Source organism: Sus scrofa, chromosome 15 (assembly GCF_000003025.6).
Source record: "Sus scrofa isolate TJ Tabasco breed Duroc chromosome 15, Sscrofa11.1, whole genome shotgun sequence".
NCBI lineage: Eukaryota > Metazoa > Chordata > Mammalia > Artiodactyla > Suidae > Sus > Sus scrofa.
This window is the reverse complement of record NC_010457.5, coordinates 1966847-1991776: the sequence shown is the minus strand read 5'-3', so window position 1 is coordinate 1991776 and position 24930 is coordinate 1966847. Positions and strand designations below refer to the sequence as shown.

Below are 24930 nucleotides of genomic sequence, written 5' to 3'. Positions count from 1 at the left end.
TATTGCTAAAAATTCTGGTATTTTGTTCCTTTTAATGGCTGAGTAATATTTTCCTGTGTATATGTACCATATCTTCTTGACCCACTCCTCTGTCGATGGACATTTATGTTGTTTCCACATCTCGGCTATTGAAAATAGTGCTTTAGGAGCTCTATTCACAAAAGCCAATACATGGAAAAAACCCAAATATCCATTGACAGATGATTGGATTAGGAAGATGTGGTAGATATACACAATGAAATACTACTGAGCCATAAAAAAGAACAAAATAATGACATTTGCAGCAACATGGATGGAACTAGAGACTCTCATCCTAAGTGAAATAAGTCAGAAAGAGTAAGACAAATACCATATGATATCACTTATATCTGGAATCTAATAAATGGCACAAATGAACCTTTCCACAGAAAAGAAAATCATGGACTTGAAGAATAGACTTGTGGTTGCCAAGGGGTAGGGGAGGGAATGGGGTGGTTGGGGAGCTTGGGGTTAATAGATGCAAACTATTGCCTTTGGAATGGATTAGCAATGAGATCCTGCTGTGTAGCACTGGGAACTATGTCTAGTCACTTGTGATGGAGCATGATAATGTGCAAAAATAGAATGTGTACATGTATGTGTAACTGGGTCATTATGCTGTACAGTAGAAAAAAATTTGTGTTGGGGAAATAACTATTTTTAAAAATAATATAAAATGCTGCTGCAATGAACAATGGAGTACATGTGTCTTTTCGAGTCATGGTTTTCTCTGGATAGATGCCCAGGAGTGGGATTGATGGATCAAATGGGAGTTCTATTTTGAGTTTGCTGATGAATCTCCATATTGTTTTCCACAGTGGTTGCACAAAGTTGCAATCCCATCAACAGTGTAATAGGGTTCCTTTTTCTCAAGCACTTACTGTTTGTAGACTTTTTGATGATGGCCATTCTGGCTGGTGTAAGTTGGTACCTCATAGTGGTTTTGATTTGCATTTTTCTAATAATGACTGATATTGAACATCTTTTCATGTGTTTTTGGCCATTCCAATGTTTTCTTTGGAGAATATGTTTAGATCTTCTGCCCATTTTTTGATGGGGTTGTTTGTTTTTTGGTATGGAGCTGCAGAAGGTGTTTATAAATTTTGGAGATGAATCCCTTGTCAGTTGATTCATTTGCAAAGATTTTCTCCCATTCTGTGGGTTGTCTTTTTGTTTTGTTTAGGGTTTACTTTGATGTGCAGAAACTTTCCAGTTTAATTAGGGTCCCATTTGTTTATTTTTGTTTTTACTGTGATTACACTAAGAGGTGGATCTGAGAAGATGTTGCTATCCTATCATTTATGTCAGAGAGTGTTCAGCCTATGTTTTCCCCTAAGAGTTTTATAGTAACTGGTCTTCTATTAAAGTCTTTAATCCATTTTGAGTTTATTTTTGTGTAAAAAAAATAGGGAGTGTTCTCATTTCATTCTTTTCCATGTGGCCATCCAGTGGCTTATTGAACAAGCTGTCTTTTCTCCATTGTAAATTCTTGCATTCTTTGTCAAAGATTAGTTGACTGTAGGTGCGGGGGTTTAATTCTGGGCTTTCTTTCCTGTTCCACTGATCTATATTTATATCTGTGTGCCAGTACCATACAGTTTTGAGGACTGTTGCATTGTAGTATAGTCTGAAGTCAGAGAGCCTGATTTCTCCAGCTCTGTTTTTCTTTTTCAGGATATCTTTGGCTATTCTGGGTCTTTTGTGTTTCCAAACAAACTTGAAAATTTTGTTCAAGTTCTGTGAAAAATGTCTTTGGTAATTTGATAGGGATTGCATTGAATCTGTAGATTGCCTTGGGTAGTATAGTCATTTTGATACTGTGCAAAGAGCACGGTATACCTTTCCATCTATTTGTGTCATCTTTGATATCTTTCATCAGTGTCTTATAGTTTTGAGAGTACAGGTCGTTTGTCTCTTTAGGTAGGTTTACTCCTAGGTATTTTATTCATTTGGATGCGACAGCAAATGGGATTGCTTCCCTAATTTCTATTTCTGATCTTTCATTGTTAGTATATAGAAATGCCATCGATTTCTGTGTATTAATTTTGTATCCTGCAACTTTGCCAAATTCATGGATGAGCCCTAACAGTTTTCTGGTAGAGTCTTTCAGATTCTCTAGGTATAGTATCATGACATCTGCAAATAGGGATAGTTTTACTTCTTCCTTTCCAATTTGGATTCTTTTTATTTCTTTTACTTCTCTGCTTGCTGTGGCTAAGATTTCCAAAACTATGTTGAATAGTAGTGGCGAGAGTGGACATCCTTGTCTTGTTCCAGATCTCAGCGGGAATTCTTTCAACTTTTCACCATTGAGAATGATGTTAGCTCTGGCTTTGTCATATACGGCTTTTATGTTGTTGAGGTAGTTTCCCTCTTTGCCCACTTTCTGAAGGATTTTTATCAGAAATGGGTGTTGGATTTGGTCAAAAGTTTTTCTTCGTCTATTGAGAGGATCACATGGTTTTTATTTTTCAGTTTGTTAATGTGGTGTATCACACTGATTTATTTGCAGGTGTTGAAAAATCCTTGCATCCCTTGGATAGATCCCACTTGACCATGATGTACAATCCTTTTAATGTATTGTTGGATGTGGTGTGCTAGTATTTTGTTGAGGATTTTGCATCTATATTCATCAGTGAAATTGGCCTGTAATTTTCTTTTTTTGTGTTATTTTGTCTGGTTTTGGTAGCAGGGTGATGGTGGCCTCATAGAATGTGTTTGGATGTATCCCTGCCTCTGTGATTTTTTTTGGAATAGTTTCAGAAGGGTAGGTGTTAGCTCTTCTCTAAATGTTTGAGAGTATTCGCCTGTGAAGCCATCTGATCCTGGACTTTTGTTTGTTGGAAGTTTTTAAATCACAGTTTCAATTTCAGAACGTGGGTTTGGTTGTTCATCTTTTCTATTTCATCTTGGTTTAGTCTTGGAAGATTGTACTTTTCTAAGAATTTGTCCACTTCTTCTGGGTTTTCCATTTTATTGGCATATAATTGCATATAGTAGTCCCTTATGACCCTTTGTATTTCTGTGATGTGCGTTGTTACTTCTCCTTTTCCATTTCTAATTTTATTGATTTGAGTCCTCTCTCTTTTTTTTATTGATAGGGCTGGGTAAGGGTTTATCAATTTTGTTGATCTTTTCAAAGAACCAGCTTTTCATTTCCTTGATCTTTTCTATGGTTTTCTTCATTTCTATTTCATTGATTTCTGCTCTGATCTTTATGATTTCTTTCTTTCTACTAATTTCAGGTCTTGTCTGTTCTTCTCTCTTGAGCTGCTTTAGATGTAAAGTTAGGTTCTTTATTTGAGCTTTTTATTGTTTCTGAGTGGGCTTGTATTGCTATAAACTTTCCTCTTAGAACAACTTTTGCTGCATCCCATGGGTTTTAGAGTGTCGCATCTTTGTTGTCATTTGCTTCTAGGTATTTTTTAATTTCCTCTTTGATTTCTTCAGTGATCCATTGGTTGTTTCATAGCATGTTGTTGAGTCTCCTCGTGTTTGTGTTTTTTGCAGTTTTCTTCTTGTTGTTGATTTCCAGGCATATAACGTTGTGGTCGGAAAAGATGCTTGATATGATTTCAATTTTCTTAAAGTTACTGAGGTTGGATTTGTAGCCCAGGATGTGATCAGTCTTAGAGAATGTTCCATGTACACTCAGAAGAATGTGTATTCTGTTGCTTTTGGATGGAATGTTCTATAAATATCTATTAAGTCCATCTGTTCTAATGCTTCATTCAGGGCCTGTGTTTCCTTATTGATTCTCTGTCTGGATGGTCTATCCATTGGTATAAGTGGGGTGTTAAAGTCCCTCATTGTTATTGTGTTATTGTTTATTTCTCCTTTTAAGAGTGTTAGCAGTTGGTGATCCTATATTGGGTTCATAGATATTTAAAATTGTTATATATTCTTCTTGGATGGATCGTTTGATCATTAGGTAGTGACCTTACTTTTCCCTTAAAATATTCTTCATTTTAATGTCTATTTTGTCTGATATGAGTATTTCTATTCCAGCTGTATTTTGATTCCCATTTGCATGGAATATTTTCTTCCATGCTCTCACTTTCAATTTGTATGTGTCCCTAGAAGTGAAGTGGGTCTCTTGAAGACAGCATATATATGGGGTCTTGTTTTTGTATCCATTCAGCCAGTCTATGCCTTTTGGTTGGGGCATTTAGTCCATTAACATTTAAGGTAATTATGGATATGTATGTTCTTATTGCCATTTTATTAATGGCTTTGGATTCTCTTTTGTTGCTCTTTTTCCTACCCTTCTTCTCTTGTTCTCACCTCTTCTGTTTTAATGAGTGTCTTTAGTGTTGTTTTTGAGTTGATTTTTCTTATTAGTTTGTGTATCAATTGTAGATGTTTGGTTTGCAGTTATTCTGAAGTTTTGATATGAGTCTATATATATAAGTGATTTTTTAAGTTGTTGGTCTCTTAATTGCAAGTGCGTCTCCTGCATTTGTACCCTCCTCTTCTCATGATTTCTGATTTTGGTGAGATAATTGTGCATGGATGATTTTATATCTTTACTGTATATATGCCTTCTCTGGTGAGCCTGTCATTTGTGGTATTTTTGTTTCTGGTTGTGGCCTTTTCTTTTCTGTCTGGAGAAGTCCCTTTAGTATTTGTTGTAAAGCTGTTTTGGTGTTGCTGAATTCTCTTAGCTTTTGCTTCTCTGTGAAGCTTTTGATTTCTCCTTCAAATCTGAATGCGAGCCTTGCTGGGTAAAGTAATCTTGGTTGGAGTTTTTTTCCTTTTATCACGTTAAGTATATCATGCACCCCCTTTTGGCCAGTTTGATTAACATGTGTCTCAGGGTATTCCTCCTTGGGTTTATTTTGTATGGTACTCTTTGTGCTTCCTGGATTTGACTGAGTGCTTCCTTTCCCATGTTAGGAAAGTTTTCAGCTATTATCTCTTGGAATAATTTTTCTGTCCCCTTCTCTCTCTCTTCTCCTTCTGGTACCCCTATAATACAGCTGTTGTTGCATTTCATGTTGTCCCAGAGTTCTCTTATTCTCTCGTCATTTGTTTTCAATCTTTTCTGTTTTCTGTTTTTTCTCTTTTCTGTTCCAAATCCATAATTTCCACTAATCTGTCCTCCACCTTGCTTATTTGTTCTTCTGCCTCCTGTATTGGCTGCTTCTAATGATTTTTTATTTCAGTTATTATATTTTGCATCTCTTCTTGTTTAAATTTTATATCTTGTATCTCTTTGCTCAGTGTTTCCCTGTAAATTATCCATCTTTGCCTCCAGTTTATTTCCAATGTCTTGCATCATCTTCAGTATCAACAATCTAAAGTCTTTTTCCTGGAGGCTGAGAATCTCCTCATCACTTAGCTGTTTTTCTGGGGTTTTTCCTTTCTCCCTCATCTGAGTTATAGTTCTCTGTCTTTTCATTTTTATAGGTTTTTGGTGTGGTGACCTTTTTAGTGATAATAGGGTTGTAGCCTCTTTTACTTTGGTCTCTGCTCCCTTGTGGCTGAAGTTGGTATAGGGGCTTGCTCTCTGCTTCCTGATGGGAGGGACTGATGCCTACCCACTGGTTGGTAGAGCTGATGCCTATCCCTCTAGTGGGTGAGGCTTTGTCTCTGGGTGAGATAAGTGGTGGCTCTGTGCCTAGGGGCTCTTTAGGCAGCCTGTTTGCTGATGGATGAGGCTGTGATCCCACCTGGATTGTTGTTTGGCCTGGGGCTTCTCAGCTGACTGACAGGTGGGGCCAGATTTTCCAAAAATGGCCACCTACAAAGAAAGGCATGCTGATGAATATTCCCAAGAGCTTTGCTTCCAATGTCCTTCCCCCACAACAGGCCACATTCACGCCTGCTTTCCCAGGCAGTCCTCCAAAAACTGCAGTCAGGTTTGACCCTGATTCCTATGGAGACTTTGCTTTGCCCTGGGACAATTTGGTTGTAAATTTTATTGCTTTGCTCAGTTCATGTGAAAGTCTGTCTGTGCCTTTTAAGAATGGGGTCTCCATTTCACCCAGTTCCATGTAGCTCCTGCATAGAAGCCCACTGGCCTTCAATGCCAGATGCTCCAGGGGCTCTTTCTCCAAGTGCCAGACACCCACATGTGGGAGTTTGATGTGGGGCTCAGAACTCTCACTCCTGTAGGTGAGTCTCAGTGAAAGTTACTTTTCAGTCTGTGGGGCTTCCCACCCGTGAGGTATGGGGTTGCTTATATCATGTAATCACCCCTCCTACCCCTTGATGTGGCCTCCCCTTTGTCTTCTGAGTTAGGATATCTTTTTGAAAGTTTCTGATCCATTTGGTTGAAGGTTGCTCAGCATTTGATTGTAAATTTTATTGTTTTTAGGAGAGAAGTTAAGTTCCAGTCCTTCCATTCCACCATCTTAATCCCATCTCCTACCATCACTTTAAAAACAAAAATTTCTGGGAATTCCTGTTGTGACTCAAAAAGTTAGAAACCCAGCTAGTATCCGTGAGGATCTGGGTTCCACCCCTGGCCTCGCTCAGTGGGTTAAGGATCTGGCTTTGCTGTGAGCCATGGTGTAGGTCACAGACAAGCCTTGGATCTCACGTTGCTCTGGCTGTAGTGTAGGCTGGCAACTGCAGCTCTGATTTGACCCCTCTCGGGTACTTCTATATGCTGTAGGTGCAGCCCTGAAAAGCAAAAATTAAAAAAAAAAAAAAAAAAAAAAAAAAAAACACCAAAATTTCCAGAGTTCCCTGATGTAAGTTTAGTAGGTTAAGGAGCTGGCATTATCACTACTGTGCCTGAGGGTGTGGCTAATAATATAAAAGAAAATTTCCAACATGGTAAAGAAAGAAAAATTGTGAATAGTCTTATATCTATAAAACAAGTTGATTTGCTAGTTAAAACCTACTAATGACTGCTATATCTCCGCTATGAGTAGTAAAATCCAAAAATGGACAGTAAGCTACACTAATCCATATGCTAATGAATTAGAGACTTTAGGCTGAATTCCTGCTTAATATAGATACACATAGTTACATGTAGAAATATTTATTGATGATATACTATGATAGTGAAGGGATACAAGTATCTGTATAAAAATATGGTCATTTCTTACATCATAGCATTAAAAAAATTAACTCCAAAAGATAAAAAATAATTAAATAAATAAATAAAAATAAAAAATAAAAATTTAACTTACAATAGATCACAGACCTCAAGGTAAAACTTAACTATAAAACTTCTAAAGAGGAGTTCCCGTCGTGTCACAGTGGTTAATGAATCCGACTATGAACCATGAGGTTGCAGGTTTGATCCCTGGCCTTGCTCAGTGGGTTAAAGATCCGGCATTGCCATGAGCTGTGGTGTAGGTCGCAGACACTGCTCAGATCCTGTGTTGCTATGTCTCTGGCGTAGGCTGGTGACTACAGCTCCGATTTAACCCCTAGCCTGGGAACCTCCATATGCTGCGGGAGCGGCCCAGAAATGGCAAAAAGACAGGAAAAAAAAAAAGCTTCTAAAGAAAAAAAACACCTAAGAATAAAAATCTTTATACCCCTGGGATGGGCAAAGATTTTTAGACAGAACACAGAAACCCAGAAAGTACAAACCATAAATTTTTAAAAATCATAAATATTATTTTATCAAATTAAAAACATTTGATATTTGAAAGACATCACTTGAAACTGAAAGGCAAACCACAAAATGGAAGAAAGTATTTCTAACATGTAGTTCTGACACAGGACTTCATATAGAATTCATAAACACATATCACAACTCAATAATAAGACAAAGAACCTACGTAATAAATGAGAAAAAGATTTGAAAATACAGATCAGAAAAGAACACACGATAGCAGATAAGTCTATGAAAATGTGTTCAACATGTTGTCATGAAGGAAACAAAAACTAAAATCATCATGAGGTCCTAGTACCTAGCCATTGAAATATCTGAAATTAATAGGATTGATAAGATCCGATGTTAGTGAGAATATGGAGTAATTGGAATTTTCAGACTGTTTTGTTGGGAATATAAAATGATAAAATCAAATTGGATAAATGTTTAGGAGCTTCTTATAATGGTAGACATATAGCTACTACAAAACTCCTAGGTATTTGTCCAGGAGAAATTAAAAAAAAAAAATATATATGTATATATATAGCCACACAAAAGCTTATACAGATGTTTATAGCAACATTTTTCATGATGCAAAAATACTGAGGGGGTGGTTCCCCAAACATCCATCAGATGAATACATACCTGTGATATGCCCATACCAAGAAATACTATCCACCAATAAAAAAATTGAACTACTGTTTTTTGTTTTTTGGGATTTTTTTGTCTTTTATTTCTTTAGGATCATGGCATACGGAGGTTTCCAGGCTAGGAGTCTAATTGGAGCTGCAGCTGCTGGCCTACACCACAACCACAGCAACCCCAGATCTGAGCTGTATCTGCAACCTATACCACAGCTCATGACAATGCTGGATCCTTAACCCACTGATCAAGGCCCTGCGTCCTTATGGATACTAGTCATGTTCGTTAACCACTGAACCATGATGCGAACTCCCCAAACTACTGATTGATACAACAAAATAGATGAATCTCAAAATTATTATGGTGACTGAAAGAAATAAGTATATTCTTTATTTTTCCATCTGTATAAAATTTAGAAAATGCATACTTTATGATGTTGGAAAATAGGCCAGTGGTTGCCTGGTGACAAAAGTAGCGGGTAGAATGGATTTTTAAAGGAGCGAGAGGATATTTTGACAGAGGGGATAATAAAAATATTCTATATCTCAATTGTGATATTTCTTAGGTGTACATAGATATCAAAGCTCGAGTAATAATTACATGTAGGTGCTTTATTATAAATAAATTATATTGCAGAAAAATTATTGATTTTGAGAGTCATGTACCTGTTTTGGAGAGAAGTCACCAAGAATTGAGAGAAAAACACACTAGAGTTGGAGTAAGGGGTAGGAGCCAAGCTTTAGAGCTAGCTGATACATATCAGGGAGGAAGACACTCAAGGAAAAGATACACTGGATTCTAATTGTAAGAGACTTAGCTGCTCTGACCCTGCTGTCTTCAAAGGTTCTAGTGTCCATGATAGAAGATGTTATCTGATCAAGTTAAAGCCTCTGATCCAAGTTTTCCTTAACTTTCCCCATGCCCCCCAACCCCAGTAAAGCTAAGAGTTCTGTGAACCATGCCAGGTAAATTATAAGGTATTGTCTGTTAACCTAATGTCTCAAGTAATGATGTCTGAAAGTTGTTGAATGCCCTCTCTCATCTCTACCTCCATCCCATTTGGGACCTTTGAATTTCCACAGGGTGCTCTCATACTCAGTAGTGGAACCTACAGCAAGAACTCTCTCTCTAAAGGTGTAATGTGTGGGGCATTGTGGGTGGAGAAGGGCAGGATTGATCTTGGTCTGTGGAGCTTTTGGCTCAGCTCCTGAAACCATGAGATGCTCTTCCCCCTAACTCTAAGCTCAGCCCTGCCAAGTCATAAAAGAATACAGACCTGAGTTTTAGTGAAAGGAAAGTCTTTTGTAGAATAGATAAGTTTCCACCTTTAAAAACTTTTTATGGCACCGGAAGTAGGAATCCCACTCACACAAAATCAGTGTGTCTTAGAAAAATGGCTCTTTTCCGGACAACTTCTGAGTTCTCCCTCTGTTGCCTGGACTGTGAGGTCCAACGGAGGACTCAGGTGCTAAAATGGGGTATACATGCCCTGTGTGACCTCCCCAGAACCCTGACCTAGTTCATTTAACTACTTGCTTGTCTGTAAAAGGATCCTACTAGGATCAAAGGGCATATGTATATTTTAAAGCAGGCGTGTTATTTTGAGTGGGCGGCTCTTTAACTTCTTTCCTGTGGGAAATGTTAACATCTTAAGCAATCGAAAATTACATGGCATGTATAGTAATTGTTTCACAAACTAATAATGTCCCCCCTCCTCTGCTGTTTCCTCCCCTCACCATGGGCCATAGTGATCTGAGCTGTATGCTCTAAAAGCTGTGTTGAAGTTCTTACCCCTAATATCTGGGAACGTGACCTTATTCGAAACTAGGATCTTTGCAGATATAATTAGTTAAGTATCTAGGGATGAAGTCATCCTGGGTTTAGAGTGAGCCCTAAATTGAATGATTGGTATCTTTATAAGAGGAGACACAGAAAAAGAGCCACACAAAGAGAGAGAGGCAGAGATGGGAGTGATGCAGATATGGGCCTAAAAAAGGGCCAAGGATTTCTGGGAGATAGCAGCACCTCGGAAGAAGCAAGGAAAGGTTCTCCCCGAGAGTTCAGAGAGAATGTTGCTCTGGTTTGGGGCATCTGGTCACCAGGACTGTGAAAGAATAGATACTTATTGTTTATATCCACCCGGTCTGTTGTGGTTTATTATGGTAGCCCCAGGAAACTAATACATGGGCCAATCCTGTAAACCCACCCGTATCACCAACAATATTTTGCTTAAACCATGCCCCAAAGATATGTCAGAGAAACAAGACACTGACATTAGAGTCAATGTTTTTCATAAGTCCCATTTAAGGTCAAAGCGAAAGTCTACTAAATGGCATGCAGAGGAAAGACCAGAGCTGGTAGGATTACCAATAGCTACAACTCTTTTAGAAAAGGATCTGGAATTTCCTTGTAAAGCTGAAGATGTGCTCAGCCTTTGACTGATAATGACTGCTGCAATGGAGAGGAATGGTTGTACTTGAGGACAAGTGTGGAAACTTTTAAAAAACATCATTATTCCTAATAGCCTCAAACTGGAAAATATCCAAATGTCCATCAACAGGATAATGACAAGTGAAAAGCACTGTATTCTTACAAATGGCATGTTATTCTGCAGTGCATATTCATGAACTACAGTTACATTCAAAAAACTAAATGATTTTTTCAAAAATTATGTTAAACCAAAAAAAAAAAAAGCCAGACAAAAATAAAGTATACCTAGTATAATTCCATCTATAGAAAATCCTGAAAGTAATCCTCAAAACTAAATTGTATTATTTGGAGAGGCATCTCTGGGTAGTAAAAGCAGAGCAAGAAAGTGATGACAATAAAATTTAAGACAGAGGGAAAGTAAGTGGTTATGATGGGGAAGAAATATACCAGGGTGGAGGGGGACATATAAACATATCAGTGGCATTTCTTTTTATTGAGCTGTGTGGTGGTTTTGTAGATATTTATTTTTCTTTTCTACACCTTCTATACCTTTAGCCATTTTACTCCTTATACATATAAAATATTTTACATATTCTCAAAAAAAGTTTTTGAAAAGGGTTAAGGATAAAAAAGAAAAGAATCCATAGATGCTTTAGAGGCATAAAATGTTCTAATTCACCCTGAAGAAATCTGTTTGTTTTCATATGGTTCGTTCACATTATCTTTCTTACTCTGATTTCTCATCTGTCAGCTAAAGTCTCAGTCAAGGCATTTTCTTCTAAAACCTAAGATTCTGGGAAAGAAGGGGAATATGAAAAAACTCAACAAATCTTAACGGTTGCCTGGATGTCAGTCTTGTGGGGAATGTGGTATTTAGCTTTGCCACAGACTTGCTCCCTAGTGACTGCTAAGTGAGATTGGTTGGAGATGAGCATAGTGTGTAAGAGGCAGGCCAGCTATCATGCCACACTTTGCCATTTCCAAGGGCTTTCCACATGGTCTCCATTGAGCTTCACCCAAACCCTTTGAGAAGATCTTACCGCTTCTCTTTTACCTGAGAGATTGTTAAGCTGCAGAGATGTTAAAAGACTTGTCCAAAGTCTCAAGTTCAGGAAATACCAGGGCTGGGATTGGAAACTAGGTTTCTTCCATTCTAATGTAGTGACTTTTAATGGGGTTCTGCAGCAGATGTACCAACAGGAACATACGCGTGCATGTGCCTGAGACTTGATGGTACTGAACTGATTTGATGCAGACATCTCAAACTCAGGCTGTAGAGATGAAAAAGCCAGCAGGCTCCACGGGGCTGTGCAGAAGATAGACAGGGTTTAAGCTAATCACCTTGCATCTGGGGACTTTCATCTTTTTGAGACCTGTCCTCATGGCACAGATAAAAGGCAAAATTAATATTCCTTGTGGTGGTCGGTACTCTTAGCAAAGTCCTCTGTTTACCTTCCATGTGGTTGATACTCTATTCCTCCTAAATGCTTACAGCCTCCCTGCCAAGCCCCAGTTCTTTACAAACTCAAGGTGGTGAATTACTTGGTAAAGCATTTCAGAGAAACAGACATAGTCAGATCTCTGTTTGGACTTCATACTGGAGGAAGTGTGCACACCCTGTTTCATATTGCTGTCTTTGATGCCAACAAATCGACCATTTGTGATACAGCTTCTGCCAAGAAATCCCCCAGGCCCTTGTGTAGTTTCAGCAGAGGATATATGAAAAGACTGAACAAATATCAGTGTTTTATCCTCATTCCTGTCCTCAAAGCTTCTGCAAACTTAAGCAAGCTATGTTTCATGATATCCTCAGCACAGCATGGAAGTCTACCTAAACCATTCTTGGCACTGATACTTTCAGTTTAGCCGTTAAGGGGTAAATATTTGCATCTCTTAAATGCTTTAATAAAGTAATAGAAATAAAATAGAAGCTAATGTGAAACCCAAACTAAGGTCTCAGAGAGCATCAAGAGGGATGGATGGATTTCTCTTATGTTTCACAGTTGATTCTCCCTTACACACTATACATAGCCTAAAACACAGGCCAGCGAGTTACCAATTGTGTAGAATGGTAAAGCTTTGTGAAAACCATTAGAATTTGGGTGACAGAGATAAGGCAACGATGCAATGTAAAGCAAAAGCACATGGTGGCAAAGGTGGTTTATTATCTACTGAGCTGCCTGCGATGGTTTATCTGGGCATAATTCACTCCCTACTCTAACAAGGGTCTGGCCGCCTGGTGGATAAGTCAAAACTGCTTTCAGGTCACTTCCTTCTCTCCCCAGCCTTCCCTGAGAGTTATCTCCATAGTACAATTACTCACACCCTCATCATCTAAGATCATCTTTCCGATACCACCATGCTTCCATCTAAAATGAAGTACAAGAAGAGAATGAGTTTGGAATCTTAGTATAAACCTTTTGAAGAATTAGGAAGACCTAGAGTTAGAGTTTATCTTTTAAATGAGAAAAGCACATGTACCGCATAATATATAAAAAGAAGGCAATTAGTTCCTTTTAAGAATCTGGTGGAGGGAGTTCCCATCGTGGCGTAGTGGTTAACGAATCCGACTAGGAACCATGAGGTTGCGGGTTCGGTCCTGCCCTTGCTCAGTGGGTTAACGATCCGGCGTTGCTGTGAGCTCTGGTGTAGGTTGCAGACGCGGCTCAGATTCCGCGTTGCTGTGGCTCTGGTGTAGGCCAGTGGCTACAGCTCTGATTCGACCCCTAGCCTGGGAACCTCCATATGCCGCCGGAGCGGCCCAAAGAAATAGCAAAAAGACAAAAAAAAAAAAAAAAAAAAAGAATCTGGTGGAGTTTCAGGAAGGCCTGTGGAGAGAATGACTGTCACCTTGAGCTAGAATCCAGCATGCCTGAGACATGTGACTCTGGTAGAGTAACATTCACATTCCTTTCTCGGTGTTTTGATTGTACATCTACCAGCAAATGAAGTTGCATCTGATATGAAAATATCCAAGGAAATAAAGAGAAGCAAATCAATATGGATTCTTAGGCTTAAATCTGCAGCAAAAAGAATTTAGCTGTTTTCAGATTTGAAGGAAACTTGGAATTGCTGGGAAGACTTGGAACTGATAAACCTCAATTTCCAAATCCGTAAAGTGGAGATAACTGTTTTTTATTCACTGGGTTGCAGTGAAGCATTAATGAGATCATATAATGCACTTAACCAAAATAAATACATGCATACATGCATACATGCATACATACATACATACATACATACATACATAGAGTACTTAAGAAGAAGTTGAGTATTTAATAATTGCTTAATAAAAATAACAATTAATGACCATATTCACATTATTTCCCAGAAATATTTATTTGCATGTGAAATTTCAGGTTTTCAGAGTGAATAATAGGAAAACTGCTACAGACTAGAATATTGTGTTGCAACCTACAAATCAAATTTTCTTCTAATATGTTATTTGCTGCTCACAATTAGCTGTTTCTATATTTTCCTATTTCTGAGGAGGACACCAAGGCCAATCTCTCTGGAAGTTCATAAACAAAATGCAAAGCCGGAACATTGCCCTGAACTTCTTTTATTGTGCAGAATCTATTGTGCCAAAGACTTTATCAGATACACATAAAATTAATTTCACCTATTTTAAACTAATATTCTCTAAACTATGATTTTATAATTTTGATCATGACAAAATGTTCTTTGAATTATATTCTGACTACTCTGTCTGAGAAGTGCCCTATTCAAAGAAAGCTCTTTTATTTTCCTTTTGTGCTCCTTCCTTTTAAAAATACACATATCAGAAGTACAGGAACATGTCATTTATTCAAAGGCACCTCATGGGATTTTAATCAGCTGTTATCCCAGGGACAGAGACCTTTTTCCAATCAGATTAAATATAGGTGCAAAGAATTTAGTGGCTTTTTTCCCCTCATTTTCAACAAAAGCTTTGTCCAATTAACTATGAAATAGGTTAATGGTAATTTATTACAGAAAAACTCTGTTATATCTGTGAAGTTTTGCTCTTTTCATGGGAATTGTGTGGTGATTAAAACGATTTAATAGTTTCTTAAAATAGTAGGTGACACCTCTTCTAGGTAAGGCAGTAAGCTAGCGTTTGCTGACTCTCCATCCTGTTGGAATCATCCGGAGCTTTCAGAAATGATTCATGCCTGAGCCTCACCCCTCAGAGATGCCAGTTTAATTGGTCCACCGTGGGGCCTTAACACTGCTATGATTAAAGGCTCTCCGTGTGTTTCAAGTCTGCAGCCAAGACTGAGAATTACTGAGACATCTCTGTGGTAGATGAATATAAAACACACATGGTTTACCCTCCCCTCAAGGAGCTTCAGATTCTACTAAGGAAAATATGCTTTTAAAATTCATTGAGGAGTTCCTGCTGTGACACAGTGGGATCAGTGACATCTCTGGAGTGCTAGGATGTGGGTTCGATCCCTCGCCTGGCACAGTGGGTTATGAATCCGGAGTTGCCACAGCTGTGGTGTGAGTTGCAGCTGTGGCTTGGATCTGACCCCTGGCCCAGGAACTCCAGACGCTGCAGAGTGGCCAAAAGAAAAAATTAAAAGTAAAATAAAATTCACTGACATGCTTTAAAAAGTATTTAAATGACACAATTGATCCCTGATAAATCCCACATTCCTTTTCTCTTCCTATTTATACTCTCTCACCTCTTACTCTCTAGTAAGAAAATGGTTGAAGGCCCAGCGAAAGAGACATCACAGCTTGAAATAAAAAGTAGAGAAACTGAGGACAACTTAATAACATGCTTTGTCACAGAAACCTTTAATGAAATGGAAAAGAAAAATCTTGAGAAAGGAAAGTTACTCAGCAAGTGCCTACAGAGTGTGGTAATTGTGAAATTGGAGTGTTAGAAACCAATAGTGCAGGCTTTATTTAAGGTTGTTGATACTCACTTGTTTGGTGATAAAATCGAAGTCCAGAGTTCTCCCAGGAGCTTGATTTCATCTCTGCCTTCCTCCTCAACTACACAGAGCTCTAACTCAACCCCCGTGCTGTTATTGTACCATGAGGAACCACCTTGGCCTTGTTAATAGGCTATGCCAAAAGCTGGAGCAGCCCCAGCAGAGGAAATCTGATTCCAATTTTGGGATGAAAGTACAATCCCCCCTGCCAGGTTTAAATTGAGAGCATATTATTCATTTTTAGTTAATTTCTCAGCCTGCAGAATAATTCAGCACATGTGCGCTGTGTATGTTCCCTCAGCTGCCTCCTTAGAGACCCTGACCTTGAGGGGATAGTTGTAATTGGGGGGAAAAGTCAATAAATGACAATCATAGTTAAATGCCCTATTTGTGTAAGAAAATGCATGTAATAAAAGCAAAAGAAGAACAAACACAAGAGAAGTGGATTAATACGTTTTTCTTGTCTTGGATTTAATTTTTTGCTTAATGTCAAGGTCTAAAGCACCACAGGGGCGAAGAAGTGAAATGCAAAGGTTCTCAAGACACTTGTGCTGGGAAGAAACATGATTACAGTAAGTCAGCGTGGGAGAAGCCATCCCGTTCATGGGAAAATCATACCTTCCTTCAGATTTTAACTAACTCCGTTTCTTCTGGGTAGGTTTCTTGGAGGTGTATTGGCCACCTTTGAAGGAGATCTTGTGTGCTTTCTCGTCCATACTTTTCAGGTGTATTCTTTTTTAATATTAATCATTTGTTACCATCACCTACAAGATCGTAGTGTCCATGATTCAGAAAAATATATAATGATCAAAATTCCTATGAATTCAGTTATGTCATATATATGTTATCATGTTACCATCTATTTACCTTAATATATTTATAATGTTTTACATGTTTATATGTAAATTTGTAATTAAGTGCATTTTTACGTAATTAAGGGCAATTGCATTTGCCTACATATGAAAAATATGATACATACATGTCATTTGAATGTCCTCATGTTTTGTTTTGTTTTGTTTTGTTTGCTCCTTAGGGCTGCACCCACAGCATATGGAGGTTCCCAGGCTAGGGGTCCAATTGGAGCTACAGCTATGGGATCCGAACCACTTCTGCGACCTACGTCACAGCTCATGGCAATGCTGGATCCTTAACCCACTGAGTGAGGCCAGGGATCAAACCCACAACCTCATGGTTCCTAGTTGGATTTGTTTCCGCTGAGCCACGATGGGAACTACTGAATGTCTTCATGTTTTGAAGTCCATGGTCATCCTTCCCTTTGATAGCTCAGAAAAATTCCCGGGTCCCCATCTTAGGTGTCTGCAGTGTGTGCAGCCCTTCCCACTGCATTCCTGATGGTTTCCAGGAAGAGATGCTCAAGTTTCGTTTTCCCACTCTTCACCTTGCCTTCATGGCTGTAGTGCTTTTGTCTCAGTCCATCATCCCATGCATGGACTCACATTCTTCCTCTTCATTTGCCTAAGATATCCTTAATACACCAGTGTTGCACATACAACTTTCATTTAGGATTTGGGAGCAACAGAAGGGTGTGATCACATCTCAGCAAAGGAGGCAATTTACAACTGAATACAAATATCTCTGTTCAGTAATCTATCCAGCATTCCTTACCAATTATTATTGCTCCTCCCTCTCTCTCTGTCTCTTCTCAGGATCTAGCCTGGCTCCATTTTGCTGGGCTCTGTTCTCCTTTAACCAAGAATTTTTCTCATGTCTTTCACTCCTCCTTCAACAACCCTCCTCCTTCCCCACCTCAGGTTCCCCTACCAAAGCAATCAGATGTCCTGTCTTAGGTATGAGGGATGAAATGAAAATCTCTGTTATTTCATTACACAAAGAAACTTTAACCCTTTCCTTGTTACTATCTTGGGTGCTATGATTAATTTTAAAAGCCCCATTATGTGTCCTTCTTTCTGCTCTCTCAGAGCAAGCCACCCAAACACCAGTCAACTTGTAACATCTCAGTTTTTCCTCCATGCCATAAACAGGGCTGAGAATTATTTACTTGGCTGCAGCCATGCTTGGTGCACCTTCTTGAATCGAATCCCCTGCAGTGGGGTCCAGCCCAGCCTGGAAACAGATCCTCTATATATTCATAAAACTATCCATTGGGCATATGTGGCCTTTGAGACAGATCCATTTTGGTGAAAGCATTCTTTTCTCTCCACTTTATCATCAGTTGTCCTCCTTTTCCTTCTTACTTGCTTTCTGTAATAAAGAATACTTAGAAAGAAAGGGGTAAAATAAAGCTAGCAGTCAAATGTTCATTCTCCCAGAGGTGTTACATTTTAATGCACAGCACAGTCTTAAGCCATGATGGCTTAAAGCAACAGTGTCTCTGGCTGTGGGATATTAATCATGCAAAAGCCAGAGGAGACTATGTCCTTGTGTGGAAGGAGCCTTCCCAGCCCTTGGGAACCATGCTGCCTTACATGACTCCCTCCGCCATCTTCCCATTCGTTTCCCCTTACTTAATAGAGAAATTAAAATGAATGAGATGCAAGTAAAATCGTGTTTTCCTCCCCCCATTCAGGCTACTGGCTCACTCTCTCATTTATGCTTCTTTCGTTGTCCTCTAAATTGATCGTAGCACAGCTCTGAATTCCTCATTGGCACCAAACAGATTCTTCTAAGAAATCCCAGCGCCCGAATCTTATAGAGCATCGATCTATTTCCAAAAGTCAGAAATACTCATTCCTCTCCTCCTGAAAAGAGGTTAAATTGAAAAGTCACCAATCAGGATGTACACTTGCATTTTGGAATAGTGCCAAGTAAATATTCGGTGACTGGCATTATGTTGCAGTGGTTAGGATTTTGAATCAGAATTGGATCCCCTGGGTCTACATCAGTTCTGACACTAACCAGGTGACCCATGGCAGGTTATTTAATATGTCTGGCTTAGTTTCATCATATGTGAAATGGGAATAATAAGGTACCTTTCCTATGGGTTTAGTGCAGGAATGAAATGAGGCAATTCCAGTTTTAGTGCTTAAAAAAGAATATAGCAAGAAACTTAAATGTGCCTTCTCACCTCTGCTTTCACTGAGGCATCTGAGTGATAGATACAGATATCAAGGTGACTGTGAGGCTGAATTCAGAAATTACAAAAAGAAGTGCAATGAATCAGCTACACAACTCTTAAACTCCCAGCCAGTTTGAAACTATCAAATGTAAAGAGAAGAAAAAGAGACAGCCATAGCTGTTCTGAGCCCCTACAATTCCTTTTGGGGCGGGTGGTTGGGATGTATAGTCTTATACTTTAATCCGTGTTTTGTTGTTGTTGTTTTTGCTTTTTTGGGTTAGGGTTAGGATTAGGGTTAGGGTTGTTGTTTTTGGTTGTTGTTTTGTTGTTGTTGTTTTTGCTCTTTCGACCACATCCAAGGCATATGGAAGTTTGCAGGATAGGGGTCAAATTGGAGCTGCAGCTGCCGGCCTACACCACAGACATAGCAACACAGGATCTGAGCTGGGTCTGCTGTTCTTGTTTTTTTTGAACTCTGAAGTGAAAAGGGACTTCAGTAGGACCATTGTGAGTGATGGTGATGTACCTGTTGGGGCTGAAGAACATTTTGGAACAAGACCTGACTCCCCCTCCACCCACTATGAGGACTGTGTAGACAGAGATCAGCTAGGTGCCTGGGTAGCAGAAGAAGGACCGTGCTGCTGGGTTAGGGACAGCTGCAGAGCCATTATTTGCCAGGGCAAAAGGATGCAGCAGTATTCTCCATTGACCAGAAGAGAGAAGAGAGCAAGTTACCGAGTACTAATACCGTCAGACAGAGTTGCCTGAGAGGGTTGGTGCACCCCAGCAGCTACAGCTAGCAAGGAGTATCAATGTGTTAGAGGCTGTGAAAGGAAACACCATGTGTGGTCACCAAATATAGAGAGGCCTAAAATAGTTCAAGTTTATTGCTAGAGGGCAGGTCCCTCCAAGCATCTGCATTGAGGTTCAAGAAGAATCAACAAAGTGTTCCAGAGAGAAATGCCAGTTTTTTCAACATTTGCCAGGTACAGAGAGCTGTCCAAGGGAGACATGTTTCAGCCATCTCTCACTCTCCCTTCAGCACAGCTCTGCCTCAAAGGGTCCTAAACTGGCTACAAGCTGATTGGTTGTGTTAGTCAGGGTTCTTTAGAGAAACAGAACCAATAGGATGTGTGTACATGGAGACAGATCATAGAGATATCTGTGAGATGTTTATTTTAAGGAGTTGGCTTACATGAATGTGGGACCTGGCAAGGCCAAAATCTACAGAGTTGGTTGGCAGCCTGGAGCCCCAGGGAAGAGTTGCAGTTTGAGGAGTCTGAAGGCAGTCCACAAGCAGAATTCCCTCTTGCTCAGAGGAAGTCAGTCTTTGTTTCATTAAAGCCTTCAACTGATTGGATGAGACCCATTCACATTACAGAGGACAATCTGCTTTACTTGAAATGTGCTGATTTAAATATTAATTTTATTACAATTTAAAAAGGAGAGTGAGATACCAAAAAGAACAAAACTAAGAAAGTCTTTTACTCCATAATTATTCTTACATAATATACCAGTTACAAGTGTCTTATATCTAATAAATGTTCAATAAATATTCACTATTATTATTACATATACAGATATGATAATTTAGTATAAATAGGACATAAAATCTATGCCCTTTTATATATTTCTTGATGCCAACATATAAATATAGACTCACAACCTGAAATGCATACATGTCACTGAATTGCTTGATAGGTGGAAAAGAACAAAAAAATTGTTAAAATACTTACTTTTTTAAAGTTATATTCTAATGACTGTGATTTATGTTTTAGTATTTCACATAAATACATTGCCTGGACTTTGTTCTGTGGTGGGATAAATATAAACTTTGAAATTTAAATATATTCATACTATGGCAAACACAGTTGGCTTCGTTTGTGTTTACTATTGTCTGTAGCCTGGGGGCAATGTTGACTCTTAGGTAAACAAATAATTAGCTTGCTTATTTGAATAGGAAGGTATAATTAATGAATTTGCTTACTGTTCTACTCTGCTGCAGACACATAGCCCTTTGGGTCTTTGTTCTTTCCCAGTCTCTCTCTCTCTCTTTCTCCCTCCTCTATCTCTCTATCTGCCTCTATCTCTACTCACAATATACCTTCCTACTCTGCTACTCTAGATTCCAGAAAATGTAGTTGCATCTGGTACTTAAAGTAAGGTGATGAGTCTGAGACATCAGGAATACTAATGTTCAAAGGTACATTTTTTTAGATGTTATTTTCTTGGCTGTGCAAGCAGCCCTTTAAGAGATGCTTTTAAAACTGAAGATGAAGATCAGTAAGAATAAATTTGCTGTCTGAATGTGGCAGGTTTGCATTAGGACAGAAACTGACTCAGTTACACAAATAAACCCTTTCAAATTATAGCCTTAGTGAGTCTAATTTGCCCATGGCTTTCTTGATCAATCTTTTCTCTTTCTTTTTTTTAAATTATGTATTATTTAAGAAATTTTGCACTAGATTATATGACACTTCATCTAAAATTGTTATATGGATCTTTATCTTTTGCTAAACAATTCTGCTAAAACAGTAGCCCAAGTTGTTCTTATAGCAAAATGAGATGTATGTGTGAACTCATGGGACCTGTAATCCAAAATAAATTACTACAGTGAGCCACTATTTAAAAACAGAGGTGCACTGTGGATGGCATTGTGTTAAGAATCTTACTTTTCCTGAATAATAGTGGGAAAGACTTGGCTGTCCTTTGACAACGTATTGTGTGTTAACTAATATGTGGTTAAGATTTAAACAAGATTCATGCTGGAAAATCAGGCAGTTTCAGCAACCCTATCCTCATTCCACTAGACCACTTTGAAAATAATATCTGCCAAGAGTTCAAAAGTGGGATAGAAAGAATGTCAGCCTCACCATTGACTTTTCAGTGCTGTATAAATCAAAAGACTTGCCAGCTCGAAGACAGAATGAACAGGATTCCACAGTGATGCTGGCAATTACTCTGGTAAATGTTGAGTCCCAGAAGTCAAAATTTTGTGACACTCTTCTCATATTAAACAGGAGGAAGGAAATCATCCTCAGATTTTCTGTTGATTCAAGTGGCTGATACCTTTTCAACAATCTGCGGCTTTTGTTAAAGCTTAGAAAAGCACTTTGTTAAAAAAAAAATCTATGTCTATGTTTCATTCATCAGCTCTCTGGGTAGTAAATCATAACCAATTGATCTTTCTTGAACATCCACTAGGAGCTGTGATAAACAGTGATAAAATTGGGTAACATTTACTCAAGTATGAAATACAAAAATCTGAAGTATAAATCATAAACACAAAAAGAAGACCAATTTACATGAAAATATAGCAAGAAGAAAAGTATATTTAGAAAGAAAAAAAAAGGTAATAGTAGGAAAGAAACTATTGTTTCTACCCTAGAATCCACCATGGCTATATTATATATTGCCAACGCTTGCTGCCAACCTTGTCAACAAGCCTGATCAGGATGCTTTTCCGATCCTGAGATCATTTTTAACACAGTTTCTAAGATGGTCTCCTCTCCCCTTTTCAGGGGGTGGGCTCCGCATTCCTCACTCAGCAACCAGAATTGCTGAAAGGCAACTTGCTGATGCTTCTCGAACTGAGAATGTGAGGAAGTCATGAAATTGACCAGAGTACTCCTTGCCAGCCGGACACAAGGCTTTCCAAGTAGGTAAGTGTGACAGTGATCATGCCAAGGGACAGAACAGGAGGTCCTATCTGGGTAAACAGGACATGCTTCCCCTTGTGACTTTTGGCTGACCTCCCAAAGGAAAGAGCCAAAGTAGTCAGCATCTCTGGGCGGTGAAATCAGCATCAGCAACAACTGATGCTCAGACAACTCCCTGGCCTTGGGAAGGAGCAGAGCAATGACACGGCAATGTTTCTAGGCAGAATGAATGATAATAATCCTGCAGAGACTCATTCTCAGTCTGTTCCCTACCACCTGTCACATTCCCTGTGGTAAATAGCTTTTAGACTTACGGTGATTTGTTATAAAACCAGTTATCCCATTGTCTTCAAATAGCAAGAGAGTATTTACAGCATATACTATGTGATATATGAAGATGCTAGGCCCTTTTAATTTCAGTTGGGTTCCCAATTAGGGCAGAGCATGTTGAGCTGTTATTGTGGTTTTGTGAGCTTGTTTTTAGCTCATAGAACTTCTGGCAATCACCATAAGTAAATATGAAAGGAAGACTTTGGGGCCAAACTGGTATTGGTATCATTTAATTTCTCCTTGTGTTTCCAGCCAGTTAAATGAATGGGTATCTGTGGTAATTAAACTCACTTTGATAATTAGGCATTAAGGATTCTTAAATTACTGAATGTTAATGAATATTTCCCAAGCATGGCCCCTGTATCCTAAGTGCTGCCAAGTGGAATTTATCATTGCAGTTCATCATTAAAATCTAGAGTTCATTTTCTAAAATTCCACATAGATAATTGAAACTAGAAACAGAATTTGATTTTGTTGCCTTTCTTTACATGTCTAGGCAGGTTTATGAAATTTGAACCAAAAACAAGTTTATTACAAATGAGATACAGTTGAACTCACTCCTTCGAACTTGGAAGGCCACATAGAGCAGTGAATACATTAAAGCCATAGACAGGAGATAACTCCTGCCTCTTTACAGCTCCCTGCAAACAGACAACCCATCAGATGCACACTATCTTTGCTAATAATTTGAAGCTAAGGCAGACAAAAGGTCTGAGCCACCTTGGAGGTGTGCTCTCCACACAGAAATGTACAGTGTCACCACTCTGGGTTTTCCACCAGAAGATGAGCTATATGGAGCATTTTTAATCTGAAAACTATGAATACAAGGATTCTTGGAGCTGTTTTACAACACTTAATAATTTGTTCCCCAGGCTTGCCGTGCAAACCAATAAACCAAAACACACTTAGATCAAACACTAATCACAAACAGGAAGAACTGAAGGTACCATTTCTAGGGTATGCCTTATATACAATTATTTATTTAAAATATTTTAAGTATTCAAATATTTATTTAAAATATTCCACAAAGCCCTTCTTATGGAATCTTCCTTAGAAGGGAAAAAGGGGGGAGAAAAGAGAATAAATGTCATTTGAGCATCTTATATGTCCCAGGCCCTGCACTAGCTCCCCATATAGCATGACTCCATCACTAAAAAGTCATGGCCTATTGATAGGGGAAGATTTATTCTTATTATTCACTAGATAAAAATCACATGAGACATTAGAACTAATCCAACATATCCTACACTGTACCAATCCACTATTTAAATCAACAATTTACAGTCACTGTGATCAGACCTGGCCCTCCAATTTCACCATCATGCTGAGGAAACTCTCTGAGCCTTGAATATCTCTTCATAAAAGGCAGATAATGACCCTACCAACTAGGAATGTTGTGAGGATTAATCTTGATAACCTGGAGAAAAAAAAAAAAGACCATAGCACATGTCCTGGTATTTAATAAGTACCTAAATACCACTTTCTCCTTTTCCTTTTTCCCTTCTTCCTAGATTAAGAAATATTCCCCCTAACCCTAGTACACTGTTGGTGGGATTGTAAATTGGTGCGACCACTGTGGAAAGCAGTATGGAGATGCCTCAGAAAACTAAACATAGAACTACCATTTGACCCAGCAATCCCACTCCTGGGCTTCTATCCAGAGAAAACCATGACTCGCAAAGACACATGTACTCCAATGTTCATTGCAGCACTATTTACAATAGCCAAGACATGGAAACAACCTAAATGTCCATCGACAGAGGAGTGGATCCAGAAAATGTGGTACATATACACAATGGAATATTACTCAGCCATCAAAAAGTACGAAATACCAGCATTTTTAGCAACATGGATGGACCTAGAAACTATCATGCTAAGTGAAGTCAGACATACAATGAGACACCAACATCAAATGCTTTCACTGACATGTGGAATCTGAAAAAAGGACAGACGGAGCTTTGCAGAACAGATGCTGACTCACAGACATTGAAAAACTTATGGTCTCCTGAGGAGACAGTTTGGGGGGTGGGGGGATCTGCTTGGGCTGTGGGATGGAAATCCTGTGAAATCAGATTGTTATGATCATTATACTACTACAGATGTGATAAACTCATTTGAGTAATAAAAAAAAAGAAATATTCCCCCTTTTCTCATGCTCAAATGTGGTCTTAAATCAGCTTTAATTGTGATATCTAATGTAGACAAAATGGAGTGAATAAAATGAATCATAAGAATGCAAATCAGCTTTAATGTTTGGAGGATCTGATATAACTCCCCAGTGAGTGGGTGGAATAAGAAAAAAGAAGAAAAAAAAAACCCTTTTTAATAGAGAAA

At 38.7% G+C, this 24930-nt stretch overlaps 1 long non-coding RNA gene across 1 annotated transcript; it reads left to right on the top strand.

Annotated features, from left to right (window-relative positions):
• Positions 15194-24202, top strand: LOC106506168. Its single transcript, XR_001301304.2, has 3 exons — positions 15194-16224; positions 22129-22269; positions 24108-24202. It is a non-coding gene; the product is annotated as an uncharacterized LOC106506168 (long non-coding RNA).